The 15125-nt window shown below is 43.1% G+C and overlaps 1 protein-coding gene across 3 annotated transcripts in view; it reads left to right on the top strand.

The window, feature by feature from the left end:
- LOC138580127 (putative DBH-like monooxygenase protein 2) overlaps positions 1–15125 on the top strand; it is a 548912-nt gene that overhangs the window by 306228 nt on the left and 227559 nt on the right. The window lies entirely within an intron of this gene.

Below are 15125 nucleotides of genomic sequence, written 5' to 3'. Positions count from 1 at the left end.
CTGCATTAGCAAGAACAGAATATACCCTGTTGATCCACAAGCGTAAGAATTTATGATTGGTTGCGAACATATATGCGGTCACTTCTTTTAAGATTACATTGTTCACAGTGGATATTAATGAACATAATCGCCACTCATATAAGGCTTGGAGGGAGATCAGACCCAGCTCATATCGAAGCCAGGAGCACGGTATGGACACAGGCAGAGTCAGAACTTTTTTCCAAAAGCGAGTTTCCCATTTATCAAAGGTAAATTTAGTGGAAACAGCAAGAGTTTCTAAGCCGTATATAATACATGGGACAGCTTTTTGGGTCCAGTAGAACAAAACTGGTTTAACTGAAAATGTTCCATACCTGTGCATAAGTATTTCTGGATTGTGAAATTGCATTGTCTAGTCTCTTCTCCACTTGCTCAAGATGGGGTACTGGTTGAATTAAGCCATCGAACACCATACCTAAATAGACATATTGAGATACCAGATCTAGTTTTGTCTGGTTTATGTGCCATGAATATTTATTGCAACCATTTCTCTTAGGTGAGTACATGGTTATTTGAGTTTTATTTGTGTTTATTATCAATTCATTGATCACTATGTAGGAATTGAGTGGCGTAAAAAGATTCTGCAGACCACTCTGAGTTTTTGAAATTAAGACCATATCATCAGCATACATCAAAGAGTGTATTTGATGATTATTGATTTTAAGAGAGTCAGAAATCACCTTATTGAAAATCTGAGTCATGTGGTGAATGAAATAGTTGTAAATAGAGGATGCCAACAGGCACCCTTGTTTCAATCCATGAGCGGTTGCAATGGGAGCTGACAAGATTCCATCCAAAGATAGGCGGACCCGTATCGATGTACTTGAGTGTGGAGCATAAATGATCTCAATAGGGTAGTGGGGCATCAGTCTCTCTTCAGCTTATCAAACAAAAGGACTCGGGAGACAGAGTCAAATGCAGAATTTAAATCTACGAAGGCAAGATATAGTGCTTGTTTACTATCTTGACAGTGTGATTTTATGGCGTTTATAGTTATTAAATTAATTTGAGTGCCCATACCTGCGATAAATCCTGTCGGCTTAGGATCTCTGTAGTTATTAGCTAAGGTCCACTTGTTAAAGTCATGCAGCACACATTTAGAGAAAATCTTCCCCGGGGAGTCTAATAGAGCAATTGGTCGATAATTCTTTGCTTCAGATATGTCCCCTTTTGTAAAAATCGGGATGATTACAGAAGATTGCCAGGAGGTCGGGATTGATCTAGAAGACACCACTAGCTTAAAGATACGAAGTAGGATATGGGCCCATTCTACAGAGTTACTTTTAAGGGTGTAATTCGAAAAACCATCTGGTCCAGCTGCTCAGGACGTACTAGCCTTTTTGATGGTATCTTCAATCTCATCTAAGGTAAAGTCCAGATTCCAACTGGGCTCCGGTGATTGCGCATAGTTCACTTCTTTAAATTTGGTATCTGCATATAGAGCGGTAAAAAATGCAATCCATTGAGCTTCATTTACCGTGTTCAGTTGGGCTTCAGCTTGTCTATTTTTCTCATGGTTTTCAAGCAGGTGCCATATCTCACCATATTTGTATTACTCATGTTCACTATCTCTCTGAAACATTAGTGATTTGTAGCTTGATATCCAATTTTTATACCGAGTTTTGGCCAGTGTTAGTCCTTGCCATCGGGTCTGTGACTGCGACGAGATAATCATTCTTTTTAGCTGTCTAAATTCCTTTTGTTTGACCAGAATGGCCTGGTTAAAGTGATGTTTGTGTTTGATTTGCGCCTTGATCGGCAGGGTAATAGTGTGAACAAAAGGGATTAGAATTTCAGTATATTGCAGCCCCACTCTGGGCATATTCTGATACAAGAGGTGCTCAAACTCACAAACCCTTGGATTTGTCCATTTTATTCTTGTTAGTGCATTATTGACCCCAAACCCTACATTCTCTGAACGTTCCCTAGATTTCAGATCATTCCAGTCAATTGAGATAGCAAGCAGTTTGTGATCACTACACGGTTGAGATTCATTTCCATCTTCTGTATTTTTTTTAACAGACTCTTGTCAGTATATATATAGTCAATAGTGCTAGAAGAATTGTTGCGGAACCATGTAGTTTGAGGTGGAAAATCACCAGTAACTGACCCATTAACCATCTGAAAATGTCTCTCTGCCATGAAGATACTGCATTAGAAAGCCACTTTGGATTAAAGCAATCTAGATTAAGATCTCCCATGATAATCGTATGAGAGGTCGAAGCCGATATATTAATCAACTCCAAAAGTCTATTCACATTGCCATAAAAAGCGGCGTCAGGCCAAGCCATCGGATTTCTGTACACATTCAGAACAGCCAAAGATTGAGCAGCAAACATCACTTTAACTAGTTGTAAGTGAATATTTTCTTCAGCCCAAGGTATAATGGACAGACCTCTTGAGCGATTGACCGCTACAAGGGGACCCGATGTGGGCCTCTCTCTAGTTGTCAAGGCTGGAGAGAGAACAATTTCATGTCCATCCCAGATTGGAGGCACAGTAAACCAGGTTTCTTGGAAAACCAAGATACCAAACTCAGCGGACAGTGACTGAATAGAAGATTGGAGATGTGCATGACCTCTCGTGTTCCAACTAGCAATTGTCAACACTTGTTGATCTGATGTATTTAATAGTTAATGTCTTTGGAAGTTTTGAGAGTCCATAGTATTAGCATTATTCACTGAATGACTCAGGTAAATATTTGATTTGGGTATCTGACTCTTAGTTGAATTTGGAGGTAATTTAGGCTCCTGGGCAAGCAAAAAGCCCGTCTCGAATAGAGACATTTTGGCCTGCCAAACTATATTGGCTACCACCCCAGATGGAATCCATAATCTGATAATTGATGAGGATATGTCAGAAATGAATTCAATCTGTTCAATGGGGTCATTACGACCCAGGCAGTAACCATGGCGCTAGTTGCGCCATGGTTGCCGCCGGTATTTTACTGATTCCATCAATGGTAAATGGGGAATTACTGCCCCATTCCAAGGTTGACGGGGCGGTAATTCCCCATTTTCCATTGGCCCTTCCCCATTCCCATTTTTGCCCCATAGAGCTCAATGGGAATGGGGAAGGCGGCAATTATGGTACCGTAATTACCTTCAAGGTCCCTTTGCGGGTCTCTACCTTAACGGCTGATACAGACCAGCCATTAAGGTCGGGACCCGCAAAGGGACCTCGTAGTAAGGCGTTAAGGGGTTAACGGCGCTGCAACCTTTTAGGGCGCCGTTAACCCCTTAACGTCTGGTTCGTAATGACCCCCAATATCTCTTGACGTGACGTCTTGAAGTTCAGCCACATCTTTAAAGATATTCAAGATGCTACGTCTATTCAAATCATACATTGTAAATTGTCCTTCTCTACATTTCAGAATGAAAGAGAATGGAGCTACCTTATCCATCAAAGGTGATAGTTTAGTAGAGACATTAGACCACGCATGATTCATAACAACAGAGTCGGGTTTTTTTGCATTTAGATGGTGAGGATGCTGAGACCACATATCATTCGTAGGTGTATCATGGGTGGCACGATGAGACTCAAAAGATGTGGATGTGGGGTGAGGGATGTTAAGTATTGGAGGCTGAGTTGAATCGGACAAGACTCGCTGAGGCTCTTTTGAACATGGGAGCCGTTCCATCAGATATACATCAACTGCCTGCTTTAATAGATCAGTAGCTATAAGGCCCTGATCCTTAGTAAGTGAGGACGGCAGTAGCTGAGAAGGTTTTGGAATAGCTTTTGTATCATCAGAACGAACAGGAACAATAGTTCGAGGCACATGCTCTGATTGAGCAATACTCTCCAGGAGATTGTCTAGAGGGGCATATTCAAGACTATTTTGTTTTTTGCTAGTTGCCAGGTCAGCACCACAAGCAACCATAGGAATTTCAAGCGGCACTGGTTCTTGCGCTAGACTATTCAAGACCGCCGAGGCTGAGGATGTCACCGTTGGTTGCATTTTGGAAGTGTGTGCTAACGGAACAGAGCCTCCTATCGCTTTAAAAAAAAGCATTAAGAGTACTTTTAACTCCTCTACGAGCCGGGAGATTTTTTGATTTTTTCGACATAGAGAGGTGTGTTTGGGGCGTTGGACGAAAGGGTCGTTTGCCCCTAGTACCCAAAATGTGTTGGACTTAAGGAGCTAATTCACACAATACTGATGCATCGGGTGCCATTGTCATAGAGAGATTTTGGGACTCAATTGCCTGCACACTTAAATCAGCTAATTCATCGTCAACTGGACGAATGATTTTACTGAACTGCGGTAGATGAGAGGGAAACCGGCTTGCAAAGGGCTTGATCATTCAAATTTCCACAGACATTCACGGATTGCTCAACATCTTTCGGCGAACTAGGAGATGGTGGGTTGGACATTGTGGGGAGGTGATTATGATTTTGGGTCCATAAAAGAATCATCTCTAGTTGGGCAGCCTGTTTCTGTAATTTTTCATCCATATGTTCAAATAGTTTATGCACACCCAAGACAGAAGTATTAATGGCAGAGATCGCTAATTCTGTCATATTAGATGTTGAAACAGAAAGTTTTGTTTCTGGGGGTCTCACGGCTCTTGGGGTCGGAAAGACAAAAGATGCCGCAGGGGAAGTTGTTTTTATTGAGGAAGAATCAGAACTCGAACCCTCACTCACCGACTGGCAACCAGCAGAACAAATAGAAATGGGTGATTCACACTGACTGGCATGTAAAGATATGCGAGAATTATTTTCACACACACTCAAAGATGAAATAGGAGCAATAGGGGAGATATTCAGTGAAGTATGATGATTATATCTATTCTTTCTCTTCTGCATTTTCAAAGAATCCAAAATAGTTGAGATGGATTGAATAGGATGCACATCAGCCATGGAGCAATTGCTTTCACCCCAATTTGACCTGTTTGTGCCAGAACCACGCATGTGTTGTTGTGAATTAGAGGTTGTATGATTGGAAAGGCAAACCTCAGCGATCACATGTGGGTTTTTTGGAAGCGTGGTAGCAGAAAGAATTCTGTTTGGAAGTGTAGGCAGAATAGAGCTCCTCGGAGTAAGTAGAAACTGAAGAATTTGGGAGTTAAACATTTGAGGAATGGTGCGGAGGTGCTCAGCAGGAGCAATATTATTAGGCATATTAGTTGTGAGTGTGTAAACTACAAACACCATATACACCAATACAGATTAATGCAGTTTAACAACACTATTGAGGAGCTCACCAAATCACCACAACGTTGAAATCAGAACCAAAATAATGCAGAGGGCAAGGCCATGGCCGCCGCTGCGAAGCGGCAAAGCTTAACTTAACGTGAACTTGCTCATGCGCACGCAAGCAGTTTTTGTGCACGTCGAGCACAGAGTTTCCTGGGCGGGCCCAAAACAGCATGTCAATCACAGGCAGCGCCGGGAAAGCACTAAAAACAAACAAAACAGCACAATCAGGCACAGTCAATCAGGCAGAAACGCCAGCAGGCAGAGTCTTTAGTCTGGCGTTGTAGTTGTAGGTTAAGTCACCTGGGTAAAGATAGTGGAAATCACTCAAGTCCATTAAGTTCAATCCGTAGGAAGGAAGCAGCAATCCAGCAGGCGAGCAAAAGAGAGTTCCAGCGGCAAAGCGGAACTTAACGTGAACTTGCTCGTGCGCACGTACTGTGCGCGTGCAAGCAATTTTTGTGCACGTCGAGCATAGTTTCCTGGGCGGGCCCAAAACAGCCTGTCAATCACAGGCAGCGCCGAGAAAGCACTGGGTAAAGACAGTGGAAATCATAAAGTTCAATCCGTAGGAAGGAAGCAGCAATCAAGCAGGCGAGCAACAGAGAGTTCCAGCGGCAAAGCGGAACTTAACGTGAACTTGCTCGTGCACAGCTATACGTGTAAAATGCACTAGCAACTGACAAACCAACAACCAAAGCATTAAAACAATGATAAGTATTGATAATCAATACACTCTACTGCGTGCTGATGATGTGTTTTGCTACTCTGCATGCAGTGTTCTGGTAAAGCGCAAATACTGTCTAGACACGCCGAATGCTGACAATTCTACAATCCTCTTACTCAACATTCTGTATCAAGGTAGAGCGGTGAAAGATCCATGGACGGCCCCCACTGATGGCGCCCATTGGCATTGCCCCACTCAGAGACAATACTATCAACTAACCTTTCAGAGACCCAGCCTGCAGCCTGACACCACCTCCCTCCACAACATTACTCCAACACTGACCATAACGTAATAGGATCAGTGTGTGCTAAACAACGGAATTTCAGTGTGCATGTTGCTTCTACTGGGACACCTAAACAAAAAGCATTATTTTGCTACTTAATATTTATTATTCTCGATGCCTAGTGACGATACACCATCAAACAGCCCTAGAGCTTTTTACAAAACCAACGTGTATCCACGTTTTTCCAGAAAGTGTGGCCTAGCAAATATTGCCACCTCATGTTCCCTACCTCCAGAAAATAGCTCTCAAGTGGTCCTTGTCTGTTTTAGTATTTTATTTTTTTATTTTTTAGAGTGCCAGTTACTCTTCGAGACTCCCAAAATGAATCAAGACCGAGGCATTGCAATGGAAGGGTTCATAGGGCAGTTCCACGTCAGACCCAGTATGGTCATTGTAGCCAGGATCAGAGATTTGAGCCAAGCATCCACTCACATCTCAAGGTCAGTCTATTCCTGCAAAATAGGAGATTCCTGCAACTCTTTTCCTGGAGACAATTTCCCACGGGGCTGGGATGGGCGCTGCTGGGCAGGGGAGCTATACAAGGAATGTGTATACAATGGCCTGCTTTTCCCATCACTGGCCTGCTGTGATTGAAGACCTCGCGGAACCTGCTGGGCATCTCCCTTCTCTACAGAAGGGTTCTCAGCGCGACGTCGCCTCCTAAGGCCAACACAGATAATATATAATACACTTGATGTAGGCAGAGGATGGCTCGTAATCCCCCCACCCCCAAACACCTGAAACAGAATGTTCTCATGGAATACCTCTGGCGGCAGCACGTTTTCAGTTCTGTACAGACTTCCCTCTTAAAATATTGTAAGTAATTAGTGCGCAGTAAAAAACATTTAAAGAGCAGACCTTGCCTTGTCTGCAATTCTTTTCTCACATGTTGCCCTGTTTTGGATTCGATCATTGTATGTTCGGTGTACCCCCACCCTCACATTGTACTCTTTGCTCCTCTTTCTCTGTACACCTTTGGGCCCCAAACCTCCATTACACTCTATATCACTGTCTTTGTCCCTCGCGCTGTACAGTACTCGCCTCACTTCCTTTTACTGCGCTCCCCACTTTACCACTTGTGTTGTGATATTGTGTACACTTGGCCTTTGTTGGCCCTCATCAATTTCCTATGGCTCTGTCCCCACTCCGGCGGACTGGCAGTTTTAAGAGATCGAAGAGGAGCTGGGGCCAGAGCTGGTGTGTACTGGGTTTAAATGCACAACCCCCCACCAAAGTGTCCTGTGTAGAGAACGCAGACGGTCATCGAGTCCATTCTTTGCCGCTTGCAAAGTGCACCAGAACATAGTTTGCATGGGGAAATGCAAACGAGGGAAGGTCACTTCGAGAATGCCTACCACAAAAATAGTAGGTGGGGCTCATACATTGTTAGAGAATTAATTAATATATATACTGGATTCAACTCCGCAACCGAGAGCAATGCAATTAACCATGGCCCACAGCGACAATGGAGAACTGGAAGTAGTAGTGCAGATAAGCGGAAGTATTTTTTTAAAAAATTTGGTTAGTTGATAAAATCAACCTTACATATTAATACATTTTTTTTATCATATACACATAAAACAAGTCATCTGTACACCATTGAAAAACAAATTATAAAATCATGACTTTCCCCTAGGATATATGCCAAGTAATAAAACTGACATACATTTGGCGTATATTTTGCCTTTAAAATTACACACTCTATTTGCGGAATTAACTTTCATTTTCTGGAAAGATTGAATCCAAAAACTGTACAATTGCCACTCTAATGGCCAATTTGGAGCTAGCTGGAGAATATGCGCTGCCATATGTCCAACGGTTCAATCACACCTTGCAGTACAATTAAGTTTTTAAAAGACGTTTTCCGTTGACAATTCAACTGATGACAGCATACAATGCAATGCTCAAGAGTTTCTTTTTGGGTTACAATCTTAAAAAAACGACAATAATTTTGATCTTTTGCAATCTGATTTCTTCTAGCTAACACATCCAAAGTAGGCCATAGGTTTAAACAAAAGCAAAGATATTTATACCAAATCTTAGAGGAAGGAAATTTGACTAAGTAATCTGCAGTGGATCGGTATTGCTTATGTCCAAGCAATCTTCGATCAAAATCTTTGTACTGTATGCATTTGGCTTCATTTTCACACCAATCATGCAGGTAGATCTTCAGTTTGGTGCGCTCTGGATTGGATAGAAGGAGTTCCAATCCAATCGAGGCGTCCGCTACCGCATGCAGAGTAAATTGACACCAAGTTTGAGAAAAAACCTGATTTCGCTCTAATAGATGGTTAGCCACGAAACCCATTATATTAGGATGATCTAGACCTAATAGACATATGTGCAGCATCGCACAGTATTTCCATACTGCATAAGAATACATAGAAAGTAGCTCCAATTCAAAACAAATTAATCATATTGGAGTGGATGAAGGGAGATGCAGCACTTGCTTCCAAAATGAGGATTCTAATTTGTCCCACCATTCGCGATTTTTTGGCTTAGTGGCTTCCGTACCATATGTTAGAATGGGAATCACTTTTTGTTGTTAAAAAACAATCACATGTTTAACTGAGAATTTGCCAAACCTACCCAACAGTATTTTTGCTTGTATTATTAATCAGAAGGGTCCCACTTTAAGCTCCAGGGTCTTACACGCCCATTCTAATCACCAGCTGAATGGTGCTACTCGTACTCAGAAGTGGACGCACGGTTTGTTCAGAAGAATTTCTAGTGAGAGTAGACTCAGACAGACCACCAACTGTCACAGCACAATGAGGCAGGCAGCTCAGAGAGGCAGGGGATGGCAGGCGGCGTCACGCTGACGCTGTGACACTGCCTGGACCTCAGGGTGCGCAAGCCAGAGTCGAGTGGCTGTTTCACGCCAGGCGGCGCCGCATCATGTCATCACCAAAATAAATGGGTCATTAACACACCCACCTTGGAGGATGCTGCTCTGGGCCTCAGGCAGACAGGTCTACTGGAGCCATGATGAATCGGTAGGTTTGGGCAGGAAAATTGGTTGGTAGTAGGACTGCTTAAAAAGCAGAAGCCTACCCCCTGAATCGGTACGGTTGGCAAGTATGATGCATTCTTCAATTGATGACGGCAGAAGCAGTTTCATGAAGAGGTCATAACACACATTCATTGCTACTTTTTCACTTTTTCCAGGAGTAAGTTGTACTTACTCCTGCCAAAATCGTCTGAATCAGATCCCTTTTTTAAAAAAGAATTGGACAGTAGTCTTGTGCAATATGAATCAGGGAACTGTTATCTATGGTATGTGCCTTTTATGCATGTCCACACCTTCAAGTTGATATGCATGCTGTTAGCTGCCCTGCTCTCCACCATAGAAGCATGTATATAAGGAGTATGCAGAGTCCAGGACTGCTCTGTGCTCTAGCACCTTGAAGCGTCTCCTGTGCTAGATGGAATTACCAGTAAAAATCTCAGACCAAATAACCGGACTGACTCAAAGAATATGTCAAAGAACTACTTTGTTCTCAATTTAATAAAGCAGGGTAAACTGGCAAACATCGGACTGATGCTCGCACACTCATAAACAAACTTAATTACAGAGGTCTTATACCCCAATATGCGTCATCTATGACATCATCCTACATGGCAAACTGTAAAACCTATTGACGGGAGGGATTGGTTAGTGCAACATATCTACTTATAGAATACATATGGGTTAATACTACATTGGATGTCTCTTATCTGTAGGACACAGCTTGAACTACCTCTAAATATGTATAATACTGATTTTAGCAGGCAAAATGGCAGCGGATTGGTCTGTACAGCATTTTATAGTAGGTTGTCCCATAGACCCATTGATTGGTTGCATTCCCAGCCAACCTTTGTCTTTCGGCTCGGCTAGCAATAGCAAAAGAAACCGAAACCCAGGTGCTTGAGTCACGTCAGATTACTCACTACTTTCCCAGTTAGTCCATCATCTCTCATCAGTCTGACCATAAGCCAAGGTTTCCTGTCTGTAGCTGACCTTGTAGTCTTCTCTCTGTTCTGGGACATTCAAGGGAGTATGAGCATATCACTATCTTCAACCAAGGCTTAATGAATAGCCCTTGTTTTCGACTTCTGAATCGCATGTGAGAAGACCTCAAATTTGTCAATGTCGACCTCTTATTTACTGCTATTTCATTCAATTATACTAAGTATTATTGCTCCTTCTGGCCTCTAGGGCCTTGCTCACTGCATCTTGTAGGAGCCTTATGCATTGTTAATTGTCTTATACTTGGCTCTTGCAAATGTTTTCTTCTTCTTTAATCTGAGAGACATATGCCTCACGTTCATGGCTTATCTGTCTGCCTCCCTTTGTGCTTTGCAGCTATACCTTAAAAAGGAATCCTTGATCCCAGGCCAATCTAAACTCCTCTTTATTCTGCACACAAAGCTGTTTTTCAGCATCTCCTGACTATGCAGCCCTGGTCCGTTTCTGAGGTAGCTGTAATGCATCTTGGCACAAGCAGAAGTCCATTTTCCTATCATGGCCTTCCTTGCCATGTTATATTTTCTGCTATAGCAAGCTTCTATGTCTGCCTTGCGTTGCTGCGCATTTACACTTATTGGTCAGCAATTTACTTTGGGCTTCATCACAATTTGGACAGAGCGGTAAAATGCAGTGGTAACGGTATCACCGCTGCATTTATCGCTTGCCCAATTACGAGTTAGGACGAAAATGGTAGGTTTACCTCCAGATTTTTGCTGCAGCTACAAATCACAATTTTCCGCCCGTTTACAGCGCTATTAGTGCAGCGCTAATAGCACCAAGAAACCCCCATTGAGAAAGGGGATTTTACCCCCCCCCCCGCAACTCTAGATCAAGTGCAAATTGTGCTGGACTGAGTTGCGGTGATGCTAATTGCGTTGGGCGGTATCCCGGCGCAATTAGCGCTGGGATACCCGATTTGAGGCCCTTTATCTTCTTTTGCATACATGATTACTTTATCATTTCATACATGTTTCTCTTGTTGCTTCGGTTACATCGGCACTCTTACATATTTTCATATCGTTTCAGTATGTCCTCGTATATCTTCTTCATGACATCACTCCACCCTCGTCAGATGTCACTCAGCATTACATGATGTCCAATGGTGGATGCAGACATCCTTCCACTCTTTCAGTGTGGGGGTACATTTGATACAGTTGTCTGAGTGCATATCTTCTCTCGTACACTCGATGCGCGATAGGGACAACACAGGGTAATCCCACATGCAGCTCTTCTGCTGGCACAATATGATGGCGTTGAGGGGGCGGGAGCTAGGGCATATGCGTACACCGGCTCCTCTACAGCTCACATGCTCTTAAGTTATTGCTACAAACTACACAATACTGTTACTAAATGAGGCCCACGATGCAAGGCAAGAGGTCAACCTCTGGATAATTGCAACAAAGCTCCCTGCAGAGGAATAAGGGTCTGAAGGCCCCTTTTTTATGAATACCAATGAAGAACACAAAACAGTGGACAACTAACCTAAGCATCCTTGTATGCAAAATGGGAGCCTTAGACCCCACTAACTATGCACTGCCGTACTTGGGGCATGCTACAGGATATAGCAGTCTGAAAACATGTTTAAATGGTCGTAGCCTTCCTAAGTACACCTTATGTAAGGGATAACACTATGTGGACAAACCACAAGAAAAGCTGCACCAGGAGTCCTTTTGAGGGCAAGAAGGCATGGAATTTGCCTCCATATGTCATGCAGTGGGGCAATACCTATTTGAGGGTAATACCTGTTTTCACTTTCAAAGCATGCAGACCTGGGGAGGTCTTTTTTCCACTTCTTATCGATCTGGGTCAGTGAGGGTGAGTTTATGATGGAAGATTTTCTTGAAAATACAAGAATGATTTTCTGGTTCTCTAAGAGTTAGGACCTCATTACAAGAGTGGTGTTTTTTGGGTGGTAAAAATCCCCAAATACCGCCAAATAGATTTACTGCTGCTGCCACTTGGTCCTGCGAATTTACCGTGGGATAACAAGTGGTGGTAGGTCGTCCCCATTTTTTGGAGTGCAAAGAACTCCATGCAGATTTTGGTGGAAACATCGCAGGTGGTAATTCCAATGGAGGCAATTCTGTTGATTTTGACGATTTTTGGTGGTAAGGTGTTGGATTTCCCCCAGGTTCTTCTAGAGGAAAGTCCTCCACCTCACTACCAAACCTGTAGTATGGGGGTGTGGTAATGAGGCGGTATCAGAACTACTGCCAAGTTACCACCATGTTTTACTGCACCAACCTACTATGCACCTTAGTACCAGAAGTTAGGAATACTTTACCTCGCTTTCATGTAGTGTAATTGTATTTCATGACAGATTAATGCAGAGAAATACGATTTGTAGTGTCAGTGTTTGCCCTAACACAACGGCAATAGAGAAGGTGTTCCGTTTGAAATTATATCTGTTTAAAGATTGAGAGTGGCACCTGGGTGTTACAGTGATTTTCAGGCATGCTCAGTGATGCCGCCTACAATCCTAGCCTGACTTTTCTGGGAAGCTTTGTTGGATGTGCTAATGGCCTCTTGAGTGTGCAATGTGAATCTGTGAGAAAGCAGGTTTATTCCATGTCAGGGAATCAGGATGCCAGCCTCATCAGACCACCATGAATCTGTGAGAAAGGAGGTGTATTCCATGTCAGGGAATCAGGATGCCAGCCTCATCAGACCACCATGAATCTGTGAGAAAGCAGGTGTGTTCCATGTCTGGGAATCAGGATGCCAGCCTCATCAAACCACCATGAATCTGTGAGAAAGCAGGTGTATTCCATGTCAGGGAATCAGGATGCCACAGATCGCCATGAATCTGTGAGAAAGCAGGTTTATTGCATTTCAGGGAATCAGGATGCCAGCCTCATCAGACCACCATGAATCTGTGAGAAAGCAGGTTTATTCCATGTCAGGGAATCAGGGTGCCAATCAGGATGCCAGCCTCATCAGACCACCATGAATCTGTGAGAAAGCAGGTGTATTTCTTGTCAGGGAATCAGGATGCCAGCCTCATCAGACCACCATGAATCTGTGAGAAAGCAGGTTTATTGCATGTCAGGGAATCAGGATGCCAGCCTCATCAGACCACCATGAATTTGTGAGAAAGCAGGTTTATTGCATGTTAGGGAATCAGGATGCCAGCCCCATCAGACCACCATGAATCTGTGAGAAAGCAGGTGTATTCCATGTCAGGGAATCAGGGTGCCAGCCTCATCAGACAACCATGAATCTGTGAGAAAGCAGGTTTATTCCATGTCAGGGAATCAGGATGCCAGCCCCATCAGATCACCAGAACTGCACTGTTGACCATTAAAGAGGCAGCACTAGAACTACTTCATTCCAAGGTATTTTAATGAAGTAAACTACTTTATGGTAATTTATTCATCACAATGACATCATTATTTGCCCCCAAACCCTCCTCCCTCCTCACTATCAATTCCCAACCCCTCTAACCCGCATATCCTTAACCCATAATAACATCCATAGAATTACTTCTCCATCAAAGTCATTCTGATAAGTTACCTCGAAGTAACAGTGGCATTCGATATTGCTGCACAGCTACAGCATGGTGGATCGCTGGATCGTTCTCGAAAGGATACACAGGGACCACAATGTCACGGATAAAGTATTCCAATGGTTCAATTCATTCTTGAACAACAAATGTAAATGCAAATGAAATAATTCAAAGCAGCCTCCATGACTCTGGATTGCAATGTCCCACAGGGCTCCTCTATCTTGCCTTGGTTTGTTAAACCAGCTATCTGCCCAATCGCAGACCTAATCCATACTGTGCGATGACATGCAATTTGTATTTGATACAGAACCTAATAGAAACCATTGTAAAAATGGCAGGGACGAACTCCACCCTCGAAATTGCCTTGAAATCTCCTTTAGCTTGCCAGGCACTCTTGTACGCACAACAACCCAAGTAATGACAGCAGAAAACCTGGGGCTAATTTTCAACTCCGGTACGTCATTCCAACAACAAATCAACGTATTCACCAAAAACTTACATCTATCTCTCCACACCAAGTCTTCTGGCATCCATCCACAGACCACACAGCTGAGCTAGTGCAATCCCTCAAACGTAGCAAACTTGAGTACTGTAATACTGTTCATCCTTATCTCCCCAAATACAGTCTAAATCAAACACAAGTGGTTCAAAACACAGCTGTTAGACTTAAGGAAATTAGACCTCATCTCTCTAGCTCTTATAACCCGAAATGACTTACAATTGGGGAAAAGTTAATCGCCATCAAAGCCAGGTGTATAACAAACAGAAGCAGAGAAAGTTCAACCCAAAAATTCACAGACAAAAAACCACAACATGCACTTGTGCCGAAGACTGCTTTGTTGCACTGTCCCTCCTGGAAAATTCACATGTGCCTAACACTACTTTTTTGTACTCTCAAATCTAAAAATGTAAATGTGCCCACGACTGCTTGCCATACTTCCATGCCTACAAAATGCAGAGGGCCTGACACTGCTTTGGTGTATGGCAATGCATGCTTTAGTTTACTTCAACACCTACAAAATGTACATGCAGCTAAACGTGTGTTGGCATACTCCCCTATCTACAAAACGCATGAATGCCTTGGACGGCTTTAGTGCACTGCCCCCTATGACATGAATGGTGCCTCACACTGCTTTGGTATGCTATCCTGCCTTCAAATGCCACACGTGATTAAGACTGCTCCAGTGTACTCTCACACCAAAAAAGGCACATATGCTTAAGAGTGTTTTAGCATACTCCCAAGCCTACAAAATGTATGAGTGCCTATGTTGAAGAGGGCCCAATTTACCGCAATAGCATACAAAACAATACTCAATAATGGAGTACTCAAAGTGCACTGCAAAGCCCAGCTTTATTCAAA

Source organism: Ambystoma mexicanum, chromosome 3p (assembly GCF_040938575.1).
Source record: "Ambystoma mexicanum isolate Mex_15411 chromosome 3p, UKY_AmexF1_1, whole genome shotgun sequence".
NCBI classification, from domain to species: domain Eukaryota; kingdom Metazoa; phylum Chordata; class Amphibia; order Caudata; family Ambystomatidae; genus Ambystoma; species Ambystoma mexicanum.
This window is presented reverse-complemented; position numbering and strand designations above follow the sequence as displayed.